This window comes from Chinchilla lanigera, unplaced genomic scaffold, assembly GCF_000276665.1.
Source record: "Chinchilla lanigera isolate Chin_1 unplaced genomic scaffold, ChiLan1.0 scaffold00129, whole genome shotgun sequence".
Lineage (NCBI taxonomy): Eukaryota > Metazoa > Chordata > Mammalia > Rodentia > Chinchillidae > Chinchilla > Chinchilla lanigera.
Window position 1 is genome coordinate 520,822 of NW_004955530.1, and position 9,526 is coordinate 530,347.

At 41.7% G+C, this 9,526-nt stretch overlaps 1 pseudogene; it reads left to right on the forward strand.

Annotated features, from left to right (window-relative positions):
• Positions 1-207: 207 nt before the first annotated feature.
• On the forward strand, positions 208-2,873 carry LOC102007053 (annotated as a pseudogene).
• Positions 2,874-9,526: the final 6,653 nt, after the last annotated feature.

Below are 9,526 nucleotides of genomic sequence, written 5' to 3' on the forward strand. Positions count from 1 at the left end.
TTTGTTTTCCTGAGAAACCACTTTGAAGATATCAATATGTAATACAACAAGCATTGTTAATTTCCTACCACTTTGTTTGTAACTCTGTATTGTTTGTATTTTCTTTTGTTGTTTTGTAAATGGTTGTCTGTTTGTTTATATTTTCCTTCTTTTATTTTTAAAATAAAGAAAGGAAAGGAATGTTCAAAAAAAAAAATAAAAAATAAAAAGATTCCTAGATACTTAGACAAAAATCAAAATGAGTAAGTAGGCACTGGTTTCGTTAGTATGAAGCAAAAAATGGGCCACACTGGACTGGGCACTGGAGGGGAGACTCTGGTCATGCGACCCTAAGACACGACTTCACTTCCCTGGCAACCGGTCCAAACAGAACTTGGAACCCTGGTAACAGGCGTCACAATGCAGTAACTGCCCTCTCCGAGCTCACTTGGCTGGAGACCGGCGACTGTGAGGATGCTGAGCTGCTTCCCCACTTCTCCAGGCTGCAGCCTCAGGACCCTCCTCAGTCTGTGAAAGACTGAGGAGATGGCTGACTGTGTCCAGATGCCACAGGCCACGAGGCAGGAGTGACTCAACCATCGTGGACACCCTTGGGAAGGCGTCCCCAGGACTGACCATGACTGATGAAGAAAAACCAACTTACCCATGTAAAGTCTGCCCAAGCCCAAATCCCAATGGCACCATGAAGCAAAAGATCCCAGGGCAAGTCCTGCTGGGCCCAGAGACCCCCAGGAGCTCTGGACAGGCTTCCCCAGAGCCGGCCACAAAAATCCTGGGGAGCCAAAGAAGTCCAGGGTGGGAGAACGAAGTCACAGCCACCAGGCCCCAAGACACACTGAGAAACCTAGTGTACATCCGCCCTGAGCCGGGCACCAGTGCAAAGCACTTCGTAGGGAGCTGTGCTGAACCCCGACCGGTGTGGTCAGTGCAGGCAGTTGGGGCACACTCGCCCCTCGAGCCCTTCGTGCCAGTTTCCCAGGGCAGCAAACCCTACTATGGTCCCTTCCTCCCCAGCACCTCCACGACCCACACCTCTACCCAACAGGCCCTGCTCACGGGAAGAGATATGACCACACCACATTCGGGGATGTCCATCTCCCTTACGGGCCTCAGTGATGAAGTTCGAGACCTGTGGTGTTTGGATGATAAGCAGCTTTTCACCACCAAGCGGGTCGAGGAGGAAGGAAACGCATGTTCTGTATCGTCTCAGTGGGAACTAGAAGAAGCCTTTTGGCTGTCGGAGCTAAAGAAGGAGTACGAACTCTTACTCCATGCATCACCTTGTGTATCGCCTTGTCCATCAGAACACCGTGAAATGCCTTGCCTAGAAGATCAGCCCATCCACCACAGAGCTGCAGGCCTCTGGAGAAAGTTTTCTTATGCCAACAGCCATACATTTCAGGCCAAGCGTTTCAGCAGGCGCTCTCACTGTGCTGTCTGCTTAAGCCTTGTAGGTGGATTCAGACGCCAGGTATACAAGTGCATTGACTGCAAAATCTTGGTTCATAAGAAGTGCCACACACTTGTCACAGCTGCGTGTGGGCAGCATTTTTCACCACCGCAACCCGAGATCTCAATGAATCAACTGCCCACATATTCAGACCCCGCAGCAACCGTGAGCCCATCTGATCCTTCAAGCCATGACAGTTTGGAACATCTTGCTGAAGACAATGACGTAAACAACACCAGAGAGAGTGGCAAACCTTCTAGTCTTGGTCTTCAGGACTTTAACCTGCTCCGGGTGATAGGCGGAGGAAGTTTTGCAAAAGTATTGTTGGTTAAACTGCAAAAAACAGATCGAATGTTTGCAATGAAAGTTGTCAAGAAAGCACGTGTGGACATCCATCGGGCACAGATGGAGAAGGACGTACTGCAGCAGGCGTCCAATCATCCTTTCCTTGTTGGGCTCCATGCTTGCTTTCAGACAGAAAGCAGGCTGTGTTTTGTTCTCGACTACGTAAACGGAGGCGATCTCATGTTTCATATGCAACAGCAAAGAGTACTTTCTGAGCCTCATGCCAGGTTTTACTCTGCAGAGATCAGCTTAGCACTGAACTACCTTCACCGGCGAGGCATTCTCTACCGCAACCTGAAATTGGACAATTTATTACTAGATGCACAGGGGCACATTAAGATCACTGACTACTGCGTCTGTAAGGCAGGACTAGGGCCAGGAGATGTGACTGGCACTTTCTGTGGCACGGCTAATCACCTGGCTCCGGAAGTTATCCAAGGAGAAGAGTACAGGTTCGGTGTGGACTGGTGGGCTCTTGGAGTGATCATGTTCGAAATGATGGCCGGAGAGTCTCCCTTTCCTACTTTTGAGAACCCTGATTTCCCTGCTGAAAAAGCAATCGCTTACCTCCTGCAGCTCATTGTGGAAAGTTACATTGATGTACCACACTGTCTGTCCATAAAAGCTGCAAGTGTCCTGCACAGTTTTCTGAACAAGGACCCGAAAGAGAGACTGGGTTGTCATCCCCAGATGGGGTTTGCAGACATTCAAGACCACCCATTTTTTGAAAGTGTGGACTGGGAGCTGATGGAGCAGAAGCGGGTGGTACCTCCCTTTAAACCAAATACTTCTGGAGAATTTGGTTTGGATAACTTTGACAGTCAGTTTACTAATGCACCTGTCCAGCTGACTCCAGATGACAAGGACGTGGTGAGGAAGAGCGATGGATATAAATTTGCAGGTTTTGAGTATATCAATCCTCGTTTGATGTATGAAGAAGAATGGGTCTGATCCTCATTTTCCACTGTGCATTCTGCTTATGTTGCCATTTCCCGCACAGAAACATTTGTTACCTGCCTGGATTCATTAAACTACTTCAGGGCTGGGGATTTAGCTCAGCGGCAAAAGCGTCTGCCTGGCAAGCGCAAGGTCATGAGTTTGGTTCCCAGTACTGGAGAAAAACCAAAAAAAAAAAAAAAAAAAAAAAAAACCAAAAATTGGAAAAAAAAAAAAAAATATAAAAAAAAAAAAAAAAAAAAAGAACTACTTCAGAATTTTTTGGAAGCTAATTTTAATTTCTTTTTTTGTACTGATATTTAGATGTAATACTTGGTTCTTATAGTCTATAATAGAGAATACTGAATTTGTTGTCGTTGTTGATAGACTTACTATTTATGATTTCACTTAAATAAGGATGAAGCAATTGACAAACTTGTAATCACATTCCATTGGTTGAGTGGAGACAGAATGTGTATGATTTTTCTTGTTATTGACAATATGAGAGAATAGTTTACCTTTTCAGTAGGACTATCTTAAATTTGCTTGTTTCTCTCCAAACTGTATTACCTGTCCTTTTGGTACCCAGTGTATATAGTCTTCAGGGAAATCCAAAGCATATCAATTTTGAATACATCTGCAGAAAACACATAGGTCATAGTTCCATCCCCTTAGTTAAGTTTGTTTAGTCAGATAACACAGAAAATACATAGTAGGATTCTTTTCAGGGCAGAGTTTTTTAAACTATTTTTATTAAAATTAGTGGTTATCATTTTCTGAAAGAGTTGTTACATAGAGCGTTCCTGTTTTAGTACTAGTTTTTAAGCATAGGACTTTAAAAGTAACCATCATCACCTACAAAAGTGACTATGGTACAATCTTAGTACAATTTAATGTTAGGTAAGCTATCCAGTTTTCAGTTTAGAATGATTTAAAATTTGTAAGCATTTAATAAAATAGTTTTTTTCTTTATTAGAAGTCCCATTTCATTAAAAATATAATTTTCCCACAGCTTATATTCATATATTGCCTTCTCTTCTGATATCTAAGTTTGAAAGTAATGAAAATGTCAAAGGAAAATGTCTAGATACAGTCACATGTTCATTTGCCAGGTATATATGCTTCCCTTACTGCCTGGAACTTGTAGTAAAACAAAAAGCAACATGAACTTATAAAGAATTCTGCCATGTTAGAAATATGTTTGTGATCTTGCTTTTAACTGTTGCTCTTTTCTATAGGGCATTTCAGAATGTAGAATAATCACATAGGGAGCTTGTTTCAAATGTTTATTGCTGAGACCACATTAAAATGCTTTTGGGTATTTGGTCCTCATTTTGAGAAACACTTCCTACAAGTTATTGTTTTGTCCTCTGGTTAAACAGTAGAAAGTATATCCATGGTATACAATTTAAAGATGGTATAAGCAGCAATTTACTTTATGAACTTTATGAACATTGTTTGAACAAATTTTAAATGGATGACTATGTTTGATAGCTTCCCTGTCTCTTCCCGCAAAAATCTTATCAGTTTTCTAACAGTGCTATACAAATGATGAGCGTTTTTCTCTGATGAGGTTTCAGCTTTTATTCAGGGAGGTCTTGTGTTTTAAAATTTTTAATTAATAAGATTTACTGTGTATATTTCATGTAGAATTGCATTACAAATATGTTTTTAGCTACGTTTTTGAAGTCTTTAAGTGTCATGCCAGTTCTTTTCATACTATACAGAAGTTCTTTCAAAAGGGAAAAAGGGGCTGGGGATTTAGCTCAGCGGCAAAAAGCGCCTGCCTGGCAAGCGCAAGGTCGTGAGTTCGGTTCCTGGTACCGGAGAAAAACCAAAAAAAAAAAAAACAAAAAAAAAACAAAAGGGAAGAAGGCAGTTTACAGCCAGAATTGTTGGTACTTTGGTGTTCTAGGCAATGATTTACTTTGCAAAATGGTCAGATCATTTTATGTATATGCAGCCTGGATTAAATTTCAAATACCTTGCTCAGTGCCAGTACATTTACTGTATAAATTTGTTTTGTTTTGATTTTTGTCATGTGGAATATTGCCTTGGTCATCATTATGTAATCTATTTCTGTACCTTCTTTTTCATATTAAAAACCTTTCAATAAAACTTTTAATATACATACAAAAAAATCAAAACTGTCTTTATCAGCAGTTGACATAATTACCTGCACAAAAGGTCCAAGTCTGCAGAAGGCTACAGCATAGTGAGTAAAGCGGGTTACAGGATACATTATGAGCATTTTAAAAATCCATTATATAGGAGGTTGAGGCAAAAGGATGCCCTGTGAGGTCAGCCTGGGCAACACAATGAGAGCCTATTGGAAGGAAGAAAGCAGGGAGGGAGGAAGGGAGGGAAGAAGGAAAAGGAAGAAGGAAAATAGGGAGGAAGGGAGCGAAAAGGGGTGGGATGTAAATGGTACCATCACTTTGGCAGTTTCTTGAAAAGTCAAACCCACACCCAGAAGTTGACCCTGCCATTCCACTTCTAGATATTTCATCAAGAGAGATGAAAGTATGTCTCCCTAAGGACTTGTGCAGGAATGTTGATCGTTTCTTTTGTAACAGCCCAAGGAAATACTGGTACTATTTTACATTCCCTTCAGCAATGTCTGAGAGTTTTAGTCATTTCATGTCCTCATCCACACTTGGGATGATCACTTATCTGTAATTTTAGCCATCTTGGCCACCTTATAGTGTTATCTTATTGTTTTCCTCCGTGTTATTTTTGCTATTAATCAGAAGTCATTTTTAAACTTTTATTCACAAATAAAATACAGTAAACTGACTTAAATATGCTACAGATCTAGATATCTCTGAACAGGTGAGTGGAGAAACAAATTATGTGGTATGGATACACTGGAATATCAGCAATAAAAAGGGAGATGCTTTTTTAAATCTCAAAAAGACTATGTAGAGTGAAGCTGGGGAGGGGCAATGTCGTACTACAGACTTTCCTTTATCTGGAGTTCCAGGAATGCAAACTAATATAGTGTCAGAAATCAGAGTTGTGGTTGCCTGGGGAGGTGTGTGAACTAAACCTGCGTGCTTTGCCTGAGCACCAGCCCCAGCGCTCTCCCTCCCCCCCCCTCTGTCTATCTCTCTCTCTCTCTTTCTCTCTTAAGGTAAATTTTAGGGGATTTAGCTTCCTCACTCACCCTTACTTTTCTGGCTTAAGATTCAGTGCTTGTCAATTGTCTTCTTCAGTTTTGGTGTAACATCTCAGTGCACGTGATTTGGACTCAGTGCACTCCATTTGGACTTGCCCTGCTTTCTCCCCAAAGTTCCTGTAGAGGATTATTTCTGGCAGGAGTAGCACTGTGAGTTCAAGGCCATCCTGGGCTACATTGTGAGTTTCTGGTGTATTTTATTTGTTTGGTCTTTTGAGACAGGGTTTCACTCTGCAATTCAGGCTGGCCTCAGACTCACAGCAATCCTCCTGCTCAGCCCCGAGTGCTGGGGTTACACGTGTGCACCACGCCAAACCTCAGACTCTTCTAAAGCTCCCTCTCACACTGAATTTCTCAGCTATCCTTCAGGATGTCAGATGTTTTTAGATAAAGGCTATGGCTTTCATTTCTGAGGTTCCATGAGGCCAATTTACAAAGCTGGATATTGGATGGGAAAAATGTCTCTTATATGGTATGTAGCCTGCCTTGGGTCCTACTAGATAACAAAATCTGGTTCAACTCCTCATTAGGGAAAACAGCGGGAAACAAACCTTCTTCTCAACCTTCAAGAAGTTAACAAGAACCCATTGGAGTGCATCTTGGTTGACTGATAAATTTCCTTTGGATTATTATTTCAATTGGTATTTTAAAAATTTATTTTAAAGAGAAAACAACAAAGATAACAAAACAACACAAAAACAAAATGATACAGAATTTCAAAACAAGATGATAGCAAATTAGCAATGGCTGTTATATTACATATTGTTATCTTCAAAGAAGTTGCTCAGATTACTAGATGTAACAATACAAGATTGATCAAAGAGAATAAAAAATTATTTTAAAAAACATTAGAAATGGTACAGAGTTTCAACTGTCAATGCTTAAATTTTTTTGACCAATTTTGCATGCTTATATCTGGTAATCTGAACAAGTAATTAGAAGACAACAATATGCAGTGTAATAACAATTGCTGAATTCCCACCATCTTGAATTTGTGTTTTTGTCTAATTGGCATGCTTAAAACACTGCTTGTGCAAGGGTGGGTTTGTTACAGAAACTGCATCCCCCCACCAGTACACTTCAGTTTTGTAGTTGCCAAGGTAATAGTTCCTGTTCCACATCTGGTTGCTTCTGGTCTCTTAGAAAGGGCTGGTCACTGTGATGCACAGCTGGTCACTATGATGCACGTTGTATAAACCACTCCCCAATTGACAGGACATTCTGCCTCTGTATTTCCTGCTTGCTGATCCAATATAAGTCCTAGGCCACCCCAGTCAGGGTCTGATATCCTGGCAATGATCCTGATCAGCGCCTGTTGATATAAAATAAATCTGCCTCCAAATCATGGGTGCCATTTTAGTATTTCTCTTTGCTAAGTTGCATCAGGTGTGTTGGTTGGGAAGACTGACCATGCTGACCTCTTAAGGAAATTAAGGAAACCACACCTTTCACAATAACATCCATATATTGAAGTAACAATCAAAAGAGATAGACATATTTGTTAGAGGAAAATTGCAAGAAGAAAAGATAACAATCATAAACATGTAGCACCAAATATCAGCACTTCACACTATACAAGATAAATTTTAACAGACATGAAAACCCAAATAATTAATAACACTATTATATTAGGGCACCTCAACACTCATTTGGCACAAAGACATAGATCAACTGGACAATAAATCAGCAAAGAAATAACAGATCTGAACCAAAGCTGTGAACAACTGGACTTAGCAGATGTATACAGAGTGTTCCACTCCACAACATCAGAATATACATTTTTCTCAGCTGCACATCGGACTTTCTCGAAAATAGACCACATTCTAGCCCATAGAGCAAACCTTTTGAAATGCAAAAGTATTGAAATTATCCCATGCATATTATCTGACTGCAGGGCAATGAAATTGGAAATTAATGACAAAAGGAACTCCAAAAACTCCATAAACACTTGAAAATTAAATAACAACCTTCTGAACATCCAAAAGGTCACAGAAGAAATTAAAACATACCTATAAATAAACACAAAATGTAGGTACAACTTACAAGAATTTGTGCAATGCAATGAAAGCAGTACTCAGAGGGAAATTTATAATGGTGACCTCACACATAAGGAAAACAGAAGGAGAACAAATAAATAGCCTGATGCTGCACCTCAAGCTTTTAGAAAAGGAACAAGTCAAGCCCAAAGCCCAAAGAAGGGAGGAGATTATAAAGAACAGGGAAGAAATTAATGAAATTGAGATGAAGAAAACCCTTCAAAAAATAAATGAATCAAAGAGTTGGTTCTTTGAAAGAATAACTAGAATTGATAAACTCCTAGCCAATCTTATCAAAAAAAGAAAGGAAAAATCTCACATTCATGCAATAAGGAATGAAAGAAGACAATCACTAAAGGTCTCTCAGAAATTCAAAAGATCATTAATAGTTACTTTGAAAATCTTTACTCTGGGCTCACAGAACCACGGTTCCCAGCTGAAACTTGTGGAGAGAGCCAGGTATTTCCCATCTACTTCCTGAGGGCAGAGTGGGCAACCTAGGACCCTGCCGCCATTACAGACTGAGTCTCTGCCGTCCAGGCACCCACAGCAGACAGGAGGTTCTCACTCAGAAGCCCCAGGGACTCCTCTGGCTGGGGGTGGGCACATGTAGCCCCTCCCTGCATGCCCTGTGCCAAGTGAGTGAGTGCTCCAAGAGCTGATGGTTCTGTGGTTGAAGTCCATGCTTTACACACACCGCCACTGTTCCCAGGTGAAACTCATGAAGAGAGCAAGGTATTTCCCATCTATTTCCTGGGGGCACAGCGGGCGACGCAGGAACCTGCCACCATTGTAGACTGAGTCTCTGCCCACCAGGCACCCACAGCAGACAGGAGATCCTCACTCAGAAGGTCCAGGGACTTCTCTGGCTGGAAGGGGCACGTGTAGCCCCTCGCTGCACATGCCCTGCACCAAGTGAGTGAGTGCTCCAAGAGCTGCTGGTCTTGCTGTTTGAGTCTGTGCATTACTTTCACTGGGACATCCCTAGGGGGTTGAAGGCACAGGCAGTCTGTGATTGCTACCTGTCCAGCCTGCATCTGATTCGTGTGTGTGTCCTGAATTGACTGGACACACAGAATCAGGTGGTTCAAAAACTGTCAACCCTGCAGTGTGTGTCTGGGTTTTGCCTGTACCTGGACATGGTGGGGACATAGGTCCAGTGGACTGGGATTGTCACACCAGTGCAACCCGAGTCTGGGCCATGCACATGCCCTGAACTGCAAGGGAACACTGAATCAGACGGTTGGCCATCAGCTGACACCAATGCCCAAGTCTGAGACCTGGGATAACTAGATACAAATCAACAACTGCCGGAAACCTGAGACTAGGTAGCGCTTCTCAAAGTTCACTCAGGGGCAAACCTGATCAACAGGAAAACTAGGGACACTAGCGGCCTTTGCTGTGCAGCTACTGAAGAGGGAAACTGAGCTTTCTGCATCTGGTAGCAATGTGAAAAAATGAACTACAACACAATCACAGAACTCCACCCCACTCAGAACAAGTCCAGGAGACATTGACATAGGAGAACTTGGAAAACACATGTCTGAAATAGCTGAAATGATTGCAATGGAAGTAAAGAAA